The sequence below is a fragment of the Electrophorus electricus genome, chromosome 5 (assembly GCF_041902795.1).
Source record: "Electrophorus electricus isolate QZ-2024a chromosome 5, ASM4190279v1, whole genome shotgun sequence".
NCBI classification, from domain to species: Eukaryota; Metazoa; Chordata; class Actinopteri; order Gymnotiformes; family Gymnotidae; genus Electrophorus; species Electrophorus electricus.
In genome coordinates, this window is record NC_137501.1 from 26860672 (window position 1) to 26882896 (window position 22225).

At 37.6% G+C, this 22225-nt stretch overlaps 3 long non-coding RNA genes across 3 annotated transcripts; all 3 read right to left on the reverse strand.

Moving 5' to 3' along the window:
- Positions 1-6484: 6484 nt before the first annotated feature.
- Positions 6485-8195, reverse strand: LOC145657990 (uncharacterized). Its single transcript, XR_014123916.1, has 3 exons — positions 8112-8195; positions 7731-7774; positions 6485-7624 (listed from the first exon to the last, which is right to left on the reverse strand). It is a non-coding gene; the product is annotated as an uncharacterized LOC145657990 (long non-coding RNA).
- Positions 8196-10366: 2171 nt separating this feature from the next.
- On the reverse strand, positions 10367-12008 carry LOC145657991 (uncharacterized). Its single transcript, XR_014123917.1, has 3 exons — positions 11920-12008; positions 11538-11581; positions 10367-11431 (listed from the first exon to the last, which is right to left on the reverse strand). It is a non-coding gene; the product is annotated as an uncharacterized LOC145657991 (long non-coding RNA).
- Positions 12009-14173: 2165 nt separating this feature from the next.
- LOC145657986 (uncharacterized) lies at positions 14174-15816 on the reverse strand. The gene is made up of 3 exons (XR_014123913.1): positions 15728-15816; positions 15346-15389; positions 14174-15239 (listed from the first exon to the last, which is right to left on the reverse strand). It is a non-coding gene; the product is annotated as an uncharacterized LOC145657986 (long non-coding RNA).
- Positions 15817-22225: the final 6409 nt, after the last annotated feature.

The following is a 22225-nucleotide window of genomic DNA, read 5'->3' on the forward strand; positions in this document are numbered from 1 at the left end:
ACCTATATTTTGTGAGCCGTATTAGTACATTCTTTTTCAATAGTTTGTCTTTGCTCATATTCTGGCTGCTTAGTTGTTTCTTGTTTACCTATGTGTTATTGTGTTGTTGTAAAGGTCTAATGTTCATTCTAGTTGTAACATTTGAATATGGGATCTTACATTTACATTTACGCCATTTAGCAGGCACTCTTATCCAGAGCGATTTACAAAATCTTGTACTATTATCTCTCAAAATTAAGCACAAATATCAATAAAGTAGACAATCTTGTAGCTGAGATATGAATCAGTTAAATTCAGAATGGCAAAACTACAACAGTTTTTATCTTAGTGTTCTATGAATTTAAATTGAGATGATTAGTGGCTTGTTGTGTGTACATATGTATTGTATATGAGTGCATATGCAGATCTTTAAAAAACACTAGGACAATTGCATTGTGAGGTTTCTGAGGGAGTGATGAATCTGAATGCGTAAACTGTGCCTATTAGACATCACAGATAGCACTAGAAAAACACAGAGGGCATACATTAACACGCAAGTCCAATGGAAACACTATTATGATAAGGTGCAGACAAAGGAAATACTATAACACAATCTCAGCAATCACAACCTGGAACATACCGAGGCATTCTTTAGCATGTAATGAACGCTGACAAACAGCATAAAAACAATGAGAAGTAACCATAGCAACAGATCTGTACTGTTGGGAGAGAGGGACATCACGTGGTAGGTGGAGGACTCCTTGTTGCTAATGTGACACTTATGACACTCAGATTAGAACTATGCAGAGTCTCAGCAGTGACGTGAGGATGCCGGCGGGGTGCACAAGTTTTTAATTTATGCTTGACAAAACATTAGCATTAATAAGAACTCCAATAAGAGTGTCTCTTCTAAAGTGAGCACAACGACATTCTTCCTGCGAGCAGTTCTTGTGCGCCTTCTGGACTATGGTAGCAGCTGCATGCCTATGTTCGTGATCCTGGGTGTTACGGTTCCCTCTGAGGAGTAAGCGAGGGCTCCTCTAAATTCCTTTTGATTCAACTTCTAGCTGGTTTTTGTTTCCCTTCTGCCTTTGTTTACATTCAGCATGTGCTTACTGTTTCCGCCTCTCCTGTCAATCAGGTCTTCGCCCATCCTATCTAGTCTGCCCCATGCATGTGTCTCCACACAGGTTACCATCCTTAGAGTTACTGGCTCTGCCCCATTCATTATCACTCTTCATTCTTATCAGATGTTCCCTACTGTATTCCCAATTATCCTGTGGATCTAAAACCCCATGTTTCTCAGTGCATTTGTGTAGCTTTCTGGTTGTGTTTGTTTAGTTTGGCATTTTGCTTTAGCCTTCATGATAATGGAGGGCATAGGACTCTAAGAATATTTTAACCAGCCTATTTTTAATCAGTGTCATGACTGACTTTCCTAACACTGATGATGAAGGTCCTGTTTTAAATCACCTCTTTATACCAGGGGGCCATCTAAAGATTTCCCACAGCAGTAGTGCAACAAAAATGCAGTAGACCCCTATAATGAGAGCATAACTGAAATATACTTTCTTTTGAAAACATAAATGGAAATATTTTTATTTGTTGGTCTGGTGTAGTCATGACACTTGAGTTCACCTAAGTTCAAGGAAAGAATTATTCGAAAAACCAACAAAGGTGGGACACAGTCTGAGTCATCTGCTGTCTGAAAGGGTGGCAAGATGCGTGCAGATCAGCGCTGTGAGCCCGGCCCTTGCTAACGTCACTCAGAGCTGTGCAGGTCAGCATTGTGAGCCCGGCCCTTGCTAACGTTATTCAGAGCTGTGCAGGTCAGCACTGCGAGCCGCACCCTCACTAATGTCACTCAGGAATCCAGGCCATTGAATTGGATTCACTTTCTTTTTCAGCTTGTGCATGTGACATTAATACATAAAGATGTCTGACATGTTCTGAAAACTCTCACCAAATCTTAGGCGACTGTTTTGACTGAATGAATATTTCTTGCTTTACAGGATGACTCACAGCAGCAGAAAGACACTGTATCACAGTTTCTTTTCCCCCTCTTGACTCAGTAATGCACCTTCTTTCAAATTTAACAAACAAATCTTACATAGTGCAGCTTTAATCAAAGTAGCTATATTGCCATTTGAGGATGCAAAATGTTTTGTGCATAGGCCACACATGATATGAATTGCATGTTGGCTAAGTTGTTGAACGGTATTCTCCCCATCCCACACATCATGTGGTACGGCCGGCCACGTACTGGGGGATTGTCTGTTGTCAGTTCTCTGTGGCGTCCCCTTTATTTCTAGCCCCCTTTGTTCTCATACACCTGTACCTTGTTAAACAGGTCGCTTATGTATGAACACAAACCCTTGCGTTTGTAGTTTGTCGCTCATTGTTCACGTGTGTGATTATGCTCACCGACAAAGACATGGTGACTTAAAATGATCTGTACTTTATTTGTTAAATATATGATTTTGACGATGAACAGATATCGTTGCCATTCATACAGAAATTCAAATGATATGCTTCTGCCACTGTATGTTCATAACAGGGCTTTAAGTGATGACATTTCAAGAGTTCAACACAGACACCTAGAAAATGTATTTGGGGTTTGTTTGTATATTGGGAGTTTTCATCATGTCATTTAGTTTTTCTTTTGTCTGTTATTAAATTTTATAAAAAATTAAATGTATAAAATTGTAAAATAAATGTCTAAAATATATAAAATTTTGTACCCGTATCCTTATCTTTATATTAATCAAGTTACTTATTATTTTATATCATAGATTATTATTTGCATATGATTTTATCAGCTTTTCAGTATTTTTTCATTATCTCCATTTATGTAAACCTAGGCAACTCAGTCATACACTTCTTCAGGCATACTCATTTAGCTGAATATTCTCCACAAAGGGGCGCTATTAGCACTGACATGGTGCACTGTGTAAAGGTGGCGCTTTTGCATCAGTGACCTTGCAGGTGTTTTTGTTTTGTTTTATTTTTTTATTATTCTTTTTCTTTTGTATTGTAAAATTTATTATTTTATTTTTTTATTTGATATATTTAAGTTATCAAATTTTGAGCTGCAACTTTCTTCCCCATGCATACTTTAAAGTATATAGGGTGCATAAATTTCACATATGTTCACTGAAAATATGCTTTTGCCTTGGCTGCGTGTGCTCATTTTTGCTGACAAATAACCATGCATGGTTTTTGAGTATGTTTGTAGAGTATGTTCGGCATTTTAGCACACCACTGACCTTTTAAGTAAAACTCATAGCTTGAAAAACTGGAGAGACAATGTGAGAAAATAATTCTTGTTACATTTCTTACATTAAAGTTTTCATAACAAGCACATGTAGACTTAAAAACTAAACATTTACATTGTCTCACCTAAAATAGGTTCACTCACATTTGTTCCACATGTGCCTGAATGTGATCAGTCATGCTATGAGTGGAGTATTTTTTCAAGATTTAGAGTGTTTGTGTAACTTGACTTATTAGGACATTTTGAATGATACTTTAGTGAGTAGAGGATACAAGAGCAATTAGGGACTTTCTGCCTTTGTAAATGCAGCTGTGTCAGGTGAAATGCCATCATACGTGATAAGTCATGGGAAAAAGCAAAACCCAGAGTGGTAGGAACAGAATTTTAGTGAAGTGTCGAGCAACTACTCTGACTGTGTCATACACACAAGCTGCTTCCTTTTACCTGAAAAGGCTCAGTCGCCTAAGAAACAAGAGCTCAAATAACTGTCATCTAGACAACAGTTCTTGTTTTGATGATTACCAAAAAAACTCCCAGGTGGTTTATGTTAAAAATGGGGGAAGACCACTAACATCAACATGATGTGCTAGTTGCTTTAGAACAAAGGCTGTACCTATCACAGAACATGTTATGCATCATAACATGGGACTGATCATTTAAGATGCAATTTTTTCGGCCAAAAGTATAAATGTTTCGCCCATGCATACTTCACAGTGTTTATGGTTTTGGAATTTCACATATGTTCACTTGCCTTGGATATGTTTGTTAGGTTACATTCCAACAAATGACTCAGATGTCTGTTATTTGGCAAATGACTCTATTATGTTTTTTTTTTAGTGAAATATAGAACATGCATTATTTTCATTGTTTACCAGTCCCAGATGGCAGTCCCTGACAAATTTAACGTTGAAGAGTCAATGTAAAAAGATTAGACCTGTTCTGGAAGAGATTACATGATCACATTATGGTTTTAGAAGTCGGCACTAGGCAGCAAACAAACAAATAAACAAACAAAAACTTAAAAACTTTAAAACACATGCAGTACATTTAATATCCTTACTATTAGGAAATCCCACAGAGTGGCTTGAAAAAATAAGAAAGCCAGCTAGTGAATTAGATCTGATTTACCTTTGCTTTGAATCCCTACTACTTCTATGCTGTGTGGCAGCATTTCACAAATTACAGTGTTGAAAAGAGGTTTTATGAGATTAGTGAAGGGGTCTATGGGATTAGTGATGAGGTTTTATGGGATTAGTGAAGGGGTGTATGGGATTAGCGATGAGGTTTTATGGGATTAGTGAAAGGGTCTATGGGATTAGTGATGAAGTACTAAGAGCTTTTTTACAGACCATGGAACCTGCTCTGATGTCACTGGTCTACTGAGGTTACTATGTTAATATTACTTATGTCTTATGAATGCTGAAGTTCATGGTTTGTTAATTTATGATGTATATAATGTTAGGGAAACGTTAATGCATCTATTTTATTGCATTTTCCATGCTGAACTACGTTTGTCTAGTAGGAAACCTATAGGCGTCGTTAAGCCTGTTTTAGGAGTGCTTTAGCGCCCCCTAAAATGTTCTTTAGTACCCCCAGATAAGCGTGCATTATTTGTTTAAATATTTCTCATTCATTCTATCTTATTCAACAGTGCCATCTAGTCTCTAAATTCACATTTTACCGAGATGTAGGGGCACTAGGACCTGAAACCCGAACCATAATTTGAGTCTGAAAAAATGTACTTTGGGTGAGCTGTGACACCTTTGCCGATCGTCCAGCATGGCTTTGCTAAAATCTCAGTCAGAGATTCTCTGTCTCATGAAGCAGAGAATGTCTGTGTCAGAGAATGTTGCTGGACTGTTTAACCCCAACATAAACATAAAAAAAACATTATTTGTGTTACATTTTTACTTTCTCGTGATTTTTTTTTCCTCACAAATGAGAAGAAAAGCAGCACATAGCAGTAAATGTACATAGTTTGAACAAGGAGCCTCGAAATTTTATGCAAATGAGAACAGGTGTGGCCAAAGGTTTTGAGACTAGCACAAATTTTGGTTTTAACTAAGTTTGCTACTTTATTTTGGCAATCTGCATTAACTAGATTGTGAAGAGTGATCAGATGAATAGCAATTAATTGCAGTCATTCTTTGCCATGAAAATTCACTTAATCACAAGAAATTACTGCATTCCAGCCATTGCATTTCAGTGCTACCATAGCAACAACTGGCAATGCAAACAGGTATGTGATTAATGCAATTAGTATTGAAGTACCTTGCCAGTGAGAATGACAAATCCTTAATTCTGATAGTATGAACAAACCGATCAGCAAGCCTTTTCTTGGTTTCTCCAATGTAAAGCTGATTATATCTCTTGCAAACGAAACAAAACTTGTGTATCAGCAGGAATAATCCACAAAGTGGGACGTGTAATGATAATTGATCCTTTTATGCCAGTTAGTGGCTGTGTTAATGAATGTACATGTCACACATTTAGAGCAGTTGCAGGCTACTGTACAAGTTATTAACTGAATGGTTATTAAACATTATTAACTATTCTAAAGTTATTAACCATTCAGATAATAACTGATAATAACCACTCTAGAAGTGCTACATGTCCTGTTTCTCTCTCTCTCTCTCTCTCTCTCTCTCTCTCTCTCTCTCTCTCTCTCTCTCTCTATATATATATATATATATATATATATATATATATATATATATATATATATATATATATTTATATATAAATTTTGCTGCTTCAGTTTTTAGGATTGTGAAGAATGATCAGATGAATTGAAATTAATTGCAAAGGAATGGTATCAAAACATCCTCCAAGAGCAACTTCCAGTGATCCAGGAGCATTTTGGTGAGGAACAGTGCTTTTTCCAGCATGACGGAGCAACATTTCACAAGGCAAAAGTGATAACCAAAAGAAGGGACAACACTGTAAATATTAAGTCAATGTAACAAACTCCAAGACACAGGTAAGTGAGGATCCAAGTGCAAGAGTTAATTGATACTAGCAGGAATGAGTGCGAGGTAGATAGGTAAGGGTAGTGGTCAGCGCTGGGGAGTTCGGACGAACTTCTGACAAAAGGATCTAAAAAAAACGGTCAGTCTCAAAACCTTTGGCCACAACTGTACATAAAAAAAATAATAAAATACTGTTACTTCACACAGCATATGAACATCATAAAAGTTTTATTGTCATCAGGTACTTGGCCACTTCAATGACTGTGTTACTCAGGAAAGTACGTTTAAATGTATCCCAACTATGTTTGACGTATCCACAAAGAGTACTATGGAGAACTTATTTATGAAGAAATTTATTGGACTTTATAGTAGTATTTCTCTCTATTATAAAATTGATCAATAGTCAGAACACTTTCATATAACAGAAAAAACTGTTAATAAAACATACTTGGAAAATAAACGAAAGTAAATGCAATGGAACAAGCATTTTTAGTGTATTACTTAAAGTTGATGCATGTTGCACTGTTTGTTACACAGCCCGCTGTGTGATAAATAAATATAATAAATCTCCAGAGATCAATTTAAAAGTGCTAACATTAAAACTATATACAGTGTTTTGTACATTACATACATAATACATTGCACAGTTTAAATAAACTTAATAAATGTATGTACTTAGAAAACAACTTCATATATCTTCAAATAATCTTGTACAGTGCTTCAGAGCTCAATGAAAAAAGATAATGCAGCAATAAACAAATGATTGTATGAATGAATGTTATGACCATGTTGGTTAGCATTTGATGGGTAAGCACATACCAACATAGCTAATTGCTCAGTAGATGTGAAATAATGGCAAGACACATAGTGATTATAGCACTCGTCCGACAGGCTATTTCACATGAATTTGCCATCTGATTTACATGATCCATAGCTATAACAGTAGTAGTGGCGGCAGCAGGAGGATCTGTGGTTGTTGTGGCAACAGACGCCACAGCTGCAGCTGTCAAAGCAGGAGTTGCAACAGCCGTAGACAGAACTATTGTGGAGTTAGCCACAGCAAAATTGATGGGCATCAAAGTTGCAGTTTTGAAAGATGCAGCATCAGTTATAAATGTAACTGTTATGTCAGTAGCAGGAGTCCTTGTGGATACTGTATTTGGAATTGAGAAATCCATTGGAGTAGAGTCAGAAGCAGCAGGTGGAGGTGCTGCAGAATTATTTGCACTGCCTGTGAACGCGGCTTGAGCAGGCGTCTTTTGAGCAGTTTTTACAGAGGCCGTATTGACGAAACCAGTCGTTGTCATCGTTGTTGACATGTCTGTTCTCACAGATGCTGCAGCATTTGATGTTGTTGGAGCTTGACTAATAGGCTGCCCAGCCATAGTTTTGATTTGAGCTCCTGATGATGAATATAACATTTTGATTATTAAATCAATGAGTTATCTTAATGGACTAAAGATCAATATTTTGTTTTATCCTGCTGACGTTTATGCAATTTCACTTACCAATTAGGAGAAAAATCATGATCATCCTTATTTCTTTCATTGGCCTGAAAAAAGAGGTTGAGAAGCAGCATTCAGACATGTTCCAGTCTCATTGCCTACAGGTATGAAATCATTTAACTGGAAATTAACTATGTTTTTCTAAGCCAAATGTTACACATCATAGAGTGTAATAAGATTACTGTTTAAATATGTTGCAGAAACATTCACTTCTAAATATCAAATATTTAATATTCAAATGTCATGGCACTGGTAAACTGTATAAATCATTATTTTTCACTTTGAAAGTTGAGCTCAATCATGTTCAATCTATGACCCATTTTAATTTTTTTTCAAATTATTTAATCATACTACTTTTAAATGTATTGCAAAAGATTGACTCACCACTCCATGCAAGTAAAACTATGAAAACTCAAGTCAAAATGCTTTTGTCTTTGGAAATGCGTGATGGTAGTTTGTAGCTTGCTGCTGTTTAAGCTCTCATTGACAGGTTTTAAAACTGCCTTCTTATATTCAGGAGACAAAAATGTTAGCCAACGAAACCCTGCCCCTGTTTTGCCTCACTTGCGTTTATCAGTGGTCATCGTTGTCACTGTCTCTCTATTGCGTACAAACTTGCGTGTTATGGGAGTGGCTAGATCAAGAGCAAAGGAGCCGTTCTGTCACTCAAAGGAAGAAAATGACGAAAGTAGCACAACTGCTTGTTACGTGATATTTCATACACTTTTAGTTTCATACCTATACCCATCTTCATACACCCTGGAAGCTAAGTTTAAATGACTTTTTAAAGAATATATTTCTGTAGCTGTTACTACATTATGGGTTCATGATCTTCATTTGGTGTAAGTTTTGTTTTGTTTTTTTACTGGAAAAAAATGTTACCCTGCAAGATTTATGGTTATTAGTGTCACACCCTGGCTGCTATCCAGCCAGCCCCATTATTCGACGCACACCTTTCATGACACTCCTTTACTCCTGCTGTCTCAGTCATCATTTTATTAGTTACCCTACTCACCTGACCTTTGTTTAGCCCCCACAAGTGCCCGAGTCCAGTGCTTCACATTCACGAACTTGAAAGCCAAGAGTTAAGACTCTTGCGCTACTGAACGTCGTCTATTTTGCTGTTTGTGACAATAAAGCCTTGTTTTCTCCATGCTTGTGCAACACTTTTGAAACAAGAACATCAGTTAGAGTTATGATAAATGTTTAAACAGACTGGTTGCTTTAAAAGTTTGGGGGTGCTTGAAGTTTTCTTCTGTTAATCGTGGTTACCTCCAAGGCAACACATGCAGTCATCATTGCATGGCATCAAAGGAGCTTCACAGGCAAGGACATTGCTGCCTTTAAGATAGCACCTAAATCAACCATTTATCGAATCATCAAGAACTTCAAGGAGAGAGGTTCAATTGCAGTGAAGAAGGTTTCAGGGTGATCAAGAAAGTCAAGCAAGTGCCAAGACCGTCTCCTAAGGAGGATGCAGCTACGGGATCAGGTCACCACTAGTGCTGAGCTTGCTCAGAAATGGCAGAAGGCAGGTGTGAGTGCATCTGCATGCACTGTGAAGCAAAGGCTTTTGGAGGATGGCTTGGTGTCAAGAAGAGCAGCAAAGAAGCCACTTCTCTCCAAGAAAAACATCAAGAACTGACTGACATTCTGCAGGAAGTATAGGGATTGGACTGCCGAGGAATGGGGTAAAGTTATTTTCTCCAATGAAGCCCCCCTCAGACTGTTTGGGACATCTGGAGAAATGATTGTCCTGAGAAGAAAAGGTGAGCACTACCATGAGTTCTGTGAGGCATCATGCCAGCAGTGAGGCATCCTGAGACCATTCACGTGTGGGGTTGCTTCTCATCCAAGGGAGTGGGTTTGCTCAAAACTTTGCATAAGAACACTTCCATGAATAAGGAATGGTATCAAAACATCCTCCAAGAGCAACTTCCAGTGATCCAGGAGCATTTTGGTGAACAACAATGCTTTTTCCAGCATGATTGAGCAACATTTCACAAGGCAAAAGTGATAACCAAGTGGCTCGGTGAACAAAATATTGAAAATTTGGGTCAATGGCCAGGAAACTCTCTAGATCTTAATCCCATTGAGAACCTGTGCTCAATCCTCAAAAAGAGGCTGGACAAACAAAAGCACAGTAACTCTGATCAACTCCAAGCACTGATTAGGCAAGAATAGGTTGCCATCAGTCAAGATTTTCCCAGAAGCTGATATCCAGCATGCCAAGGCAAATTGCAGAAGTCTTAAAAAAAGAAGGGACAACACTGTAAATATTAAGTCAATGTAACAAACTCCAAGACACAGGTAAGTGAGGATCCAAGTGCAAGAGTTAATTGATACTAGCAGGAATGAGTGCGATGTAGATAGGTAAGGGTAGTGGTCAGCGCTGGGGGGTTCGGACGAACTTCTGACAAAAGGATCTAAAAAAAATGGTCAGTCTCAAAACCTTTGGCCACAACTGTACATTAAAAAAAAAAAAATGAAATACTGTTACTTCACACAGCATAAGAACATCATAAAAGTATTATTGTAATCAGGTACTTGGCCACTTCAATGACTGTGTTACTCAGGAAAGTACGTTTAAATGTATCCCAACTATGTTTGACGTATACACAAAGAGTACTATGGAGAACTTATTTATGAAGAAATTTATTGGACTTTATAGTAGTATTTCTCTCTATTATAAAATTGATCAATAGTCAGAACACTTTCATATAACAGAAAAAACTGTTAATAAAACATACTTGGAAAATAAACGAAAGTAAATGCAATGGAACAAGCATTTTTAGTGTATTACTTAAAGTTGATGCATGTTGCATTGTTTGTTACACAGCCCGCTGTGTGATAAATAAATATAATAAATCTCCAGAGATCAATTTAAAAGTGCTAACATTAAAACTATATACAGTGTTTTGTACATTACATACATAATACATTGCACAGTTTAAATAAACTTAATAAATGTATGTACTTAGAAAACAACTTCATATATCTTCAAATAATCTTGTACAGTGCTTCAGAGCTCAATGAAAAAAGATAATGCAGCAATAAACAAATGATTGTATGAATGAATGTTATGACCATGTTGGTTAGCATTTGATGGGTAAGCACATACCTACATAGCTAATTGCTCAGTAGATGTGAAATAATGGCAAGACACATAGTGATTATAGCACTCGTCCGACAGGCTATTTCACATGAATTTGCCATCTGATTTACATGATCCATAGCTATAACAGTAGTAGTGGCGGCAGCAGGAGGATCTGTGGTTGTTGTGGCAACAGACGCCACAGCTGCAGCTGTCAAAGCAGGAGTTGCAACAGCCGTAGACAGAACTATTGTGGAGTTAGCCACAGCAAAATTGATGGGCATCAAAGTTGCAGTTTTGAAAGATGCAGCATCAGTTATAAATGTAACTGTTATGTCAGTAGCAGGAGTCCTTGTGGATACTGTATTTGGAATTGAGAAATCCATTGGAGTAGAGTCAGAAGCAGCAGGTGGAGGTGCTGCAGAATTATTTGCACTGCCTGTGAACGCGGCTTGAGCAGGCGTCTTTTGAGCAGTTTTTACAGAGGCCGTATTGACGAAACCAGTCGTTGTCATCGTTGTTGACATGTCTGTTCTCACAGATGCTGCAGCATTTGATGTTGTTGGAGCTTGACTAATAGGCTGCCCAGCCATAGTTTTGATTTGAGCTCCTGATGATGAATATAACATTTTGATTATTAAATCAATGAGTTATCTTAATGGACTAAAGATCAATATTTTGTTTTATCCTGCTGACGTTTATGCAATTTCACTTACCAATTAGGAGAAAAATCATGATCATCCTTATTTCTTTCATTGGCCTGAAAAAAGAGGTTGAGAAGCAGCATTCAGACATGTTCCAGTCTCATTGCCTACAGGTATGAAATCATTTAACTGGAAATTAACTATGTTTTTCTAAGCCAAATGTTACACATCATAGAGTGTAATAAGATTACTGTTTAAATATGTTGCAGAAACATTCACTGCTAAATATCAAATATTTAATATTCAAATGTCATGGCACTGGTAAACTGTATAAATCATTATTTTTCACTTTGAAAGTTGAGCTCAATCATTTTCAATCTATGACCCATTTAAAAAAAATTTTCAAATTATTTAATCATACTACTTTTAAATGTATTACAAAAGATTTACTCACCACTCCATGCAAGTAAAACTTTGAAAACTCAAGTCAAAATGCTTTTGTCTTTGGAAATGCGTGATGGTAGTATGTAGCTTGCTGCTGTTTAAGCTCTCATTGACAGGTTTTAAAACTGCCTTCTTATATTCAGGAGACAAAAATGTTAGCCAACAAAACCCTGCCCATGTTTTGCCTCACTTGCGTTTATCAGTGGTCATCGTTGTCACTGTCTCTCTATTGCGTACAAACTTGCGTGTTATGGGAGTGGCTAGATCAAGAGCAAAGGAGCCGTTCTGTCACTCAAAGGAAGAAAATGACGAAAGTAGCACAACTGCATGTTACGTGATATTTCATACACTTTTAGTTTCATACCTATACCCATCTTCATACACACTGGAAGCTAAGTTTAAATGACTTTTTAAAGAATATATTTCTGTAGCTGTTACTACATTATGGGTTCATGATCTTTATTTGGTGTAAGTTTTGTTTTGTTTTTTTACTGGAAAAAAATGTTACCCTGCAAGATTTATGGTTATTAGTGTCACACCCTGGCTGCTATCCAGCCAGCCCCATTATTCGACGCACACCTTTCATGACACTCCTTTACTCCTGCTGTCTCAGACACCATTTTATTAGTTACCCTACTCACCTGAACTTTGTTTAGCCCCCACAAGTGCCCGAGTCCAGTGCTTCACATTCATGAACTTGAAAGCCAAGAGTTAAGACTCTTGCGCTACTGAACGTCGTCTATTTTGCTGTTTGTGACAATAAAGCCTTGTTTTCTCCATGCTTGTGCAACACTTTTGAAACAAGAACATCAGTTAGAGTTATGATAAATGTTTAAACAGACTGGTTGCTTTAAAAGTTTGGGGGTGCTTGAAGTTTTCTTCTGTTAATCGTGGTTACCTCCAAGGCAACACATGCAGTCATCATTGCATTGCATCAAAGGAGCTTCACAGGCAAGGACATTGCTGCCTTTAAGATAGCACCTAAATCAACCATTTATCGAATCATCAAGAACTTCAAGGAGAGAGGTTCAGTTGCAGTGAAGAAGGTTTCAGGGTGATCAAGAAAGTCAAGCAAGTGCCAAGAACGTCTCCTAAGGAGGATGCAGCTACGGGATCAGGTCACCACTAGTGCTGAGCCTGCTCAGAAATGGCAGAAGGCAGGTGCGAGTGCATCTGCATGCACTGTGACACAAAGGCTTTTGGAGGATGGCTTGGTGTCAAGAAGAGCAGCAAAGAAGCCACTTCTCTCCAAGAAAAACATCAAGAACAGACTGGCATTCTGCAGGAAGTATAGGGATTGGACTGCCGAGGAATGGGGTAAATTTATTTTCTCTAATGAAGCCCCCCTCAGACTGTTTGGGACATCTGGACAAATGATTGTCCTGAGAAGAAAAGGTGAGCACTACCATGAGTTCTGTGAGGCATCATGCCAGCAGTGATGCATCCTGAGACCATTCACGTGTGAGGTTGCTTCTCATCCAAGGGAGTGGGTTTGCTCAAAACTTTGCATAAGAACACTTCCATGAATAAGGAATGGTATCAAAACATCCTCCAAGAGCAACTTCCAGTGATCCAGGAGCATTTTGGTGAGCAACAATGCTTTTTCCAGCATGATTGAGCAACATTTCACAAGGCAAAAGTGATAACCAAGTGGCTCGGTGAGCAAAATATCGAAATTTTGGGTCTATGGCCAGGAAACTCCACAGATCTTAATCCCATTGAGAACCTGTGCTCAATCCTCAAAAAGAGGCTGGACAAACAAAAGCACAGTAACTCTGATCAACTCCAAGCACTGATTAGGCAAGAATGGGTTGCCATCAGTCAAGATTTTCCCAGAAGCTGATATCCAGCATGCCAAGGCAAATTGCAGAAGTCTTAAAAAAAGAAGGGACAACACTGTAAATATTAAGTCAATGTAACAAACTCCAAGACACAGGTAAGTGAGGATCCAAGTGCAAGAGTTAATTGATACTAGCAGGAATGTGTGCGAGGTAGAGAGGTAAGGGTATTGGTCAGCGCTGGGGGGTTCGGACGAACTTCTGACAAAAGGATCTAAAAAAAATGGTCAGTCTCAAAACCTTTGGCCACAACTGTACATTAAAAAAAAAAAAATGAAATACTGTTACTTCACACAGCATAAGAACATCATAAAAGTATTATTGTAATCAGGTACTTGGCCACTTCAATGACTGTGTTACTCAGGAAAGTACGTTTAAATGTATCCCAACTATGTTTGACGTATACACAAAGAGTACTATGGAGAACTTATTTATGAAGAAATTTATTGGACTTTATAGTAGTATTTCTCTCTATTATAAAATTGATCAATAGTCAGAACACTTTCATATAACAGAAATAACTATTAATAAAACATACTTGGAAAATAAACGAAAGTAAATGTAATGGAATAAGCATTTTTAGTGTATTACTTAAAGTTGATGCATGTTGCATTGTTTGTTACACAGCCCGCTGTGTGATAAATAAATATAATAAATCTCCAGAGATCAATTTAAAAGTGCTAACATTAAAACTATATACAGTGTTTTGTACATTACATACATAATACATTGCACAGTTTAAATAAACTTAATAAATGTATGTACTTAGAAAACAACTTCATATATCTTCAAATAATCTTATACAGTGCTTCAGAGCTCAATGAAAAAAGATAATGCAGCAATAAACAAATGATTGTATGAATGAATGTTATGACCATGTTGGTTAGCATTTGATGGGTAAGCACATACCTACATAGCTAATTGCTCAGTAGATGTGAAATAATGGCAAGACACATAGTGATTATAGCACTCGTCCGACAAGCTATTTCACATGAATTTGCCATCTGATTTACATGATCCATAGCTATAACAGTAGTAGTGGCGGCAGCAGGAGGATCTGTGGTTGTTGTGGCAACAGACGCCACAGCTGCAGCTGTCAAAGCAGGAGTTGCAACAGCCGTAGACAGAACTATTGTGGAGTTAGCCACAGCAAAATTGATGGGCATCAAAGTTGCAGTTTTGAAAGATGCAGCATCAGTTATAAATGTAACTGTTATGTCAGTAGCAGGAGTCCTTGTGGATACTGTATTTGGAATTGAGAAATCCATTGGAGTAGAGTCAGAAGCAGCAGGTGGAGGTGCTGCAGAATTATTTGCACTGCCTGTGAACGCGGCTTGAGCAGGCGTCTTTTGAGCAGTTTTTACAGAGGCCGTATTGACGAAACCAGTCGTTGTCATCGTTGTTGACATGTCTGTTCTCACAGATGCTGCAGCATTTGATGTTGTTGGAGCTTGACTAATAGGCTGCCCAGCCATAGTTTTGATTTGAGCTCCTGATGATGAATATAACATTTTGATTATTAAATCAATGAGTTATCTTAATGGACTAAAGATCAATATTTTGTTTTATCCTGCTGACGTTTATGCAATTTCACTTACCAATTAGGAGAAAAATCATGATCATCCTTATTTCTTTCATTGGCCTGAAAAAAGAGGTTGAGAAGCAGCATTCAGACATGTTCCAGTCTCATTGTCTACAGGTATGAAATCATTTAACTGGAAATTAACTATGTTTTTCTAAGCCAAATGTTACACATCAAAGAGTGTAATAAGATTACTGTTTAAATATGTTGCAGAAACATTCACTGCTAAATATCAAATATTTAATATTCAAATGTCATGGCACTGGTAAACTGTATAAATCATTATTTTTCACTTTGAAAGTTGAGCTCAATCATTTTCAATCTATGACCCATTTAAAAAAAATTTTCAAATTATTTAATCATACTACTTTTAAATGTATTGCAAAAGATTTACTCACCACTCCATGCAAGTAAAACTTTGAAAACTCAAGTCAAAATGCTTTTGTCTTTGGAAATGCGTGATGGTAGTATGTAGCTTGCTGCTGTTTAAGCTCTCATTGACAGGTTTTAAAACTGCCTTCTTATATTCAGGAGACAAAAATGTTAGCCAACAAAACCCTGCCCATGTTTTGCCTCACTTGCGTTTATCAGTGGTCATCGTTGTCACTGTCTCTCTATTGCGTACAAACTTGCGTGTTATGGGAGTGGCTAGATCAAGAGCAAAGGAGCCGTTCTGTCACTCAAAGGAAGAAAATGACGAAAGTAGCACAACTGCATGTTACGTGATATTTCATACACTTTTAGTTTCATACCTATACCCATCTTCATACACACTGGAAGCTAAGTTTAAATGACTTTTTAAAGAATATATTTCTGTAGCTGTTACTACATTATGGGTTCATGATCTTTATTTGGTGTAAGTTTTGTTTTGTTTTTTTACTGGAAAAAAATGTTACCCTGCAAGATTTATGGTTATTAGTGTCACACCCTGGCTGCTATCCAGCCAGCCCCATTATTCGACGCACACCTTTCATGACACTCCTTTACTCCTGCTGTCTCAGACACCATTTTATTAGTTACCCTACTCACCTGAACTTTGTTTAGCCCCCACAAGTGCCCGAGTCCAGTGCTTCACATTCATGAACTTGAAAGCCAAGAGTTAAGACTCTTGCGCTACTGAACGTCGTCTATTTTGCTGTTTGTGACAATAAAGCCTTGTTTTCTCCATGCTTGTGCAACACTTTTGAAACAAGAACATCAGTTAGAGTTATGATAAATGTTTAAACAGACTGGTTGCTTTAAAAGTTTGGGGGTGCTTGAAGTTTTCTTCTGTTAATCGTGGTTACCTCCAAGGCAACACATGCAGTCATCATTGCATTGCATCAAAGGAGCTTCACAGGCAAGGACATTGCTGCCTTTAAGATAGCACCTAAATCAACCATTTATCGAATCATCAAGAACTTCAAGGAGAGAGGTTCAGTTGCAGTGAAGAAGGTTTCAGGGTGATCAAGAAAGTCAAGCAAGTGCCAAGAACGTCTCCTAAGGAGGATGCAGCTACGGGATCAGGTCACCACTAGTGCTGAGCCTGCTCAGAAATGGCAGAAGGCAGGTGCGAGTGCATCTGCATGCACTGTGACACAAAGGCTTTTGGAGGATGGCTTGGTGTCAAGAAGAGCAGCAAAGAAGCCACTTCTCTCCAAGAAAAACATCAAGAACAGACTGGCATTCTGCAGGAAGTATAGGGATTGGACTGCCGAGGAATGGGGTAAATTTATTTTCTCTAATGAAGCCCCCCTCAGACTGTTTGGGACATCTGGACAAATGATTGTCCTGAGAAGAAAAGGTGAGCACTACCATGAGTTCTGTGAGGCATCATGCCAGCAGTGATGCATCCTGAGACCATTCACGTGTGAGGTTGCTTCTCATCCAAGGGAGTGGGTTTGCTCAAAACTTTGCATAAGAACACTTCCATGAATAAGGAATGGTATCAAAACATCCTCCAAGAGCAACTTCCAGTGATCCAGGAGCATTTTGGTGAGCAACAATGCTTTTTCCAGCATGATTGAGCAACATTTCACAAGGCAAAAGTGATAACCAAGTGGCTCGGTGAGCAAAATATCGAAATTTTGGGTCTATGGCCAGGAAACTCCACAGATCTTAATCCCATTGAGAACCTGTGCTCAATCCTCAAAAAGAGGCTGGACAAACAAAAGCACAGTAACTCTGATCAACTCCAAGCACTGATTAGGCAAGAATGGGTTGCCATCAGTCAAGATTTTCCCAGAAGCTGATATCCAGCATGCCAAGGCAAATTGCAGAAGTCTTAAAAAAAGAAGGGACAACACTGTAAATATTAAGTCAATGTAACAAACTCCAAGACACAGGTAAGTGAGGATCCAAGTGCAAGAGTTAATTGATACTAGCAGGAATGTGTGCGAGGTAGAGAGGTAAGGGTATTGGTCAGCGCTGGGGGGTTCGGACGAACTTCTGACAAAAGGATCTAAAAAAAATGGTCAGTTTTGTAGATAAATAAGCACTACATAGGTGTTTTGGTCCTAAAAATAATTTCTTTATAGAAATGGCAATGTGGTTTGATTTGGTAGCTCATTAGGACAGAGGGGTTTTTGTTTCACTTTGCAGTTTGAAAATCCCTCATCTTTCCATGGTTGTCGGTGTAGATTCACTGTCATAATCTAAATCTTACAAAGCGCATGTTTGATTTTGCCTAACATCACCACACTTTAATAACGAACCCGCACCCACTGGTTGCATCATTAGGTGTCTTATAGATGCATTCAGTAAGTGTAGCCCATCCTGAAGCCCATTTATTGGCCTGTGCAATTTGAGAGCCACCCTCTGCCTGCATGACTATAGCTGACTCAATGTTATCTTGGGCAGGGACCATTCTTTTCACAGCATTAATACCAACAGGGCAATGGCATGGTGGTAGGTGTTTAATTCTTTATTCAGTGCACCAAGTTCCACCTCATTTACTAGTCCATGGTGTAGTTATTCCACATACCATTTCACTATCAGTTACCAGTCTTTCATCATCACAATGTTTTTGCGACCTCATTGCCTGGACAGGGGCGTAATATGAGCTGATGCACATCTAACAGGCACAGCAGTGCTTTTGCACATTTAGTGTCACTGAGGGGTTGCAAGGGGTATAACACTCCCCAAAAAACCCAAGGTAGGTGTTTTTAATAAAACAGCTGGTGAGTGTACAATCTAGGTCTATTATAAGCATCTTTTAAAATATTTTAGACCTCTAGAAGTTGTGGGGAGTTGCATAGTTAAGAGTTCCATGCAACTGCACAGATTTTCAGTTTATCTAAGCCTTTTGGTAGAAACCCCTACAGTTCTAACAGTTTGGTTAGAACACACAAATGTGAGTGACTAGTGTGGAAGAATTAGCCTTCCCAGAAATCAATGCAACAAATGTTTAGTTGTCTTCCATCTGAGGAAGAGGGGAATTATAGGGAATTATAAACAGTAAGTATACAGCAAACCCAAGAGAAATAACATGTTCTGAATAAAGATATCTCCCAAAACCCAACCAGGGACCATAGATTAATACTGAACTTCTGTGCTCTGTTCATTGCAATATATGTTTTAATACTCGTACACATCAACTTTTTCTAACTTTGCATGGATGTACTGAAATAGGTTTGTTGAAATGCACTTTGCATACATACATTTAGAGTGATGCTCCTGAGTTCATCATTACTTAAATATAGCAATTAATTTAATTCATGCAAATTTTATAGGTAGCCTATGCATTTCAAGAAGTGTTTTTAGCTTTCTCTCTTTCAGTATCTTGGAATACAGTACTACACAGCTACCTAAATAAGAGCATGAGTCAGCATTTTATGAAACCTTCCTTTACACTAAATATCTGCAGTGTAGGAACCCCTTGGTTTTTCCCTCACACATCTCCAGTGGTTAACAATGTTGATGATAACAGGATATGGTTAACCCTGAAGAGCATCAGCACCACTAGGAAACCACTAGCTTAAGGGAAATCAAGAGCTGACCTATGGGAAGGCAAGCCTGTTCCATGGGACATTGGGGTGAAACACTCAACCTGCACAACCTTTATAACTCCCCTGTTGTTTCGATCTCTCTATATTAATTCCATCATTTATTTATTCTACAAAAGCATGTATTAGGTAACTGTAGACTTTCAGGATGGGGGTTTTTCATATATATATATTTTAAACTCCAGAAATAATAATGTAATGAAGTGAAAGAAAATCTAATGTAAATAATGTAATGGACTAATACACCAGTCTGTCTTTCCTTCAAATTTGCACCCAGTAGTGGTTTCTGTTTATTTGTTTGTACACAAATCAGTCTCCACATTTAAATCCAAACAGATACAAAATAAGTATGTTTATCAAGAGGTTGTTTCTTCTTTATTTTATCCCCCCCCCCCCCCCCAGTTAGGTGGGTTTTTTTGTGCGAATTCTCCTGTGTCTGGACAGATTCCATTACATGTTTTTGATGGTTCCACTGGCACTAAGGTAGATATGACAAAAAATATGGCAGCAAACTTTGTATATACTGCACCCCATGTACCCTAAATAAACCATCTGTATCATTTGAAAAATTGAAAAAAAAATCTGTTTTGGTCCACATTATAAATGCTGGAAATATCGGTCATCACCTGATCAACAAACTTGGGAGTCCTTTGTGTTTAATGTGGGTTAACTGACTTTGTTTTAATTTAGTTTTAATTTACTTCTCTTACTGCCTTGTAAAGAGCTTTAGAGGACCTAAAACAGAGATTCTACATGGAGTTCACATGGAGAAAATATATTCTGGTGGAGCAAGTCATTTTTTCATGCTGTTTTAAAATCTGATTTAAAAAAAAAAATTATATATATGCGCATGTTAAAATATGTGATCTTTGCTGGATTGCTTGTGAAAACAGGTTTTACTTATGAGATGTGGAGTGATCTGGAAACCCTGAGTGCCTTCTGCATTCTGGTCACTAGATGGAGATGTAAGACAGAAAATATCTTATTCAAGGTATACTTGCATACCAATGTTCACAGAGTTTCAGAACAAACTAACAAACAAAACAAACTGATCGAAAGAGGTAAAACACAAATAAAAATGGAAAGAAAGCAGCAGACTTCTCTTCATCAAAATCCTTGTTATTACAGCATCATTAATGCCCAAGTTGACTTCATTATTGCAATTTGGCAAGACTGTGACTTCATTTATTGTTTTTCTGATGAAGGCTGTGGAGGATGAGAATCATTATGATTTAAACCTTATTAAATACTGAAGTCATTTTATATGTGAAGGTGGCTGCTTCATTAATTTTGATTTTAAAAAAAATTTAAATAAAGGAATGTGATTTTGATTTTCTTTATCTTACTCTGTTAAATGTTTCACCCTTTTTAAGTGATGGTTCATCTTCACAACAATTGTTAATCAGTCAGTCAGTCCATTTTAAAATAGTTTTAAATTCTTGAATGTTCAATATGATAACCTAATACGAGAGTTGTGGCATGTTTCCATGATGAAAATAACTGACATTACTCCCTGTGTGAACTGATTCTCATGACTAAGATACTCCTATTACAGCAAACATTTCTATTGTTATATGTTTTGTGATCTGTATCATTCATATTTTTGTAAAAAATGCTAAAAAAAGAAAGGGGTTGCTTTAAAATCACAATGACACACTGCTGTTTATTTTGCAGCAAAAACATGACGTTATGGGAGAAAAATGTGATCATTTCTACTACACTCTTGTCTGAGAATCTTGGGGACTTTGGCAGTGCCCTTAGCCATGTCTATCTTCTTCCACAACCATTTAAATATAGGAAGTGCTAAACTGAACTGAGGGTGTCACTTTTTTTTTTCTTATTAATGAAACAAGATGTTGGCTACTTAGATAGTAAGTAGCTGGTCAATGTGCCACATTTTATTGCTTTGGCTGTGTACTGTGAGGCGGGTTTAAAATGAAATACTGAAAACCGCAGAATATCAATGTAAATTTGAAGATAAACCTATATTTTGTGAGCCGTATTAGTACATTCTTTTTCAATAGTTTGTCTTTGCTCATATTCTGGCTGCTTAGTTGTTTCTTGTTTACCTATGTGTTATTGTGTTGTTGTAAAGGTCTAATGTTCATTCTAGTTGTAACATTTGAATATGGGATCTTACATTTACATTTACGCCATTTAGCAGACACTCTTATCCAGAGCGATTTACAAAATCTTGTACTATTATCTCTCAAAATTAAGCACAAATATCAATAAAGTAGACAATCTTGTAGCTGAGATATGAATCAGTTAAATTCAGAATGGCAAAACTACAACAGTTTTTATCTTAGTGTTCTATGAATTTAAATTGAGATGATTAGTGGCTTGTTGTGTGTACATATGTATTATATATGAGTGCATATGCAGATCTTTAAAAAACACTAGGACAATTGCATTGTGAGGTTTCTGAGGGAGTGATGAATCTGAATGCGTAAACTGTGCCTATTAGACATCACAGATAGCACTAGAAAAACACAGAGGGCATACATTAACACGCAAGTCCAATGGAAACACTATTATGATAAGGTGCAGACAAAGGAAATACTATAACACAATCTCAGCAATCACAACCTGGAACATACCGAGGCATTCTTTAGCATGTAATGAACGCTGACAAACAGCATAAAAACAATGAGAAGTAACCATAGCAACAGATCTGTACTGTTGGGAGAGAGGGACATCACGTGGTAGGTGGAGGACTCCTTGTTGCTAATGTGACACTTATGACACTCAGATTAGAACTATGCAGAGTCTCAGCAGTGACGTGAGGATGCCGGCGGGGTGCACAAGTTTTTAATTTATGCTTGACAAAACAATAGCATTAATAAGAACTCCAATAAGAGTGTCTCTTCTAAAGTGAGCACAACGACATTCTTCCTGCGAGCAGTTCTTGTG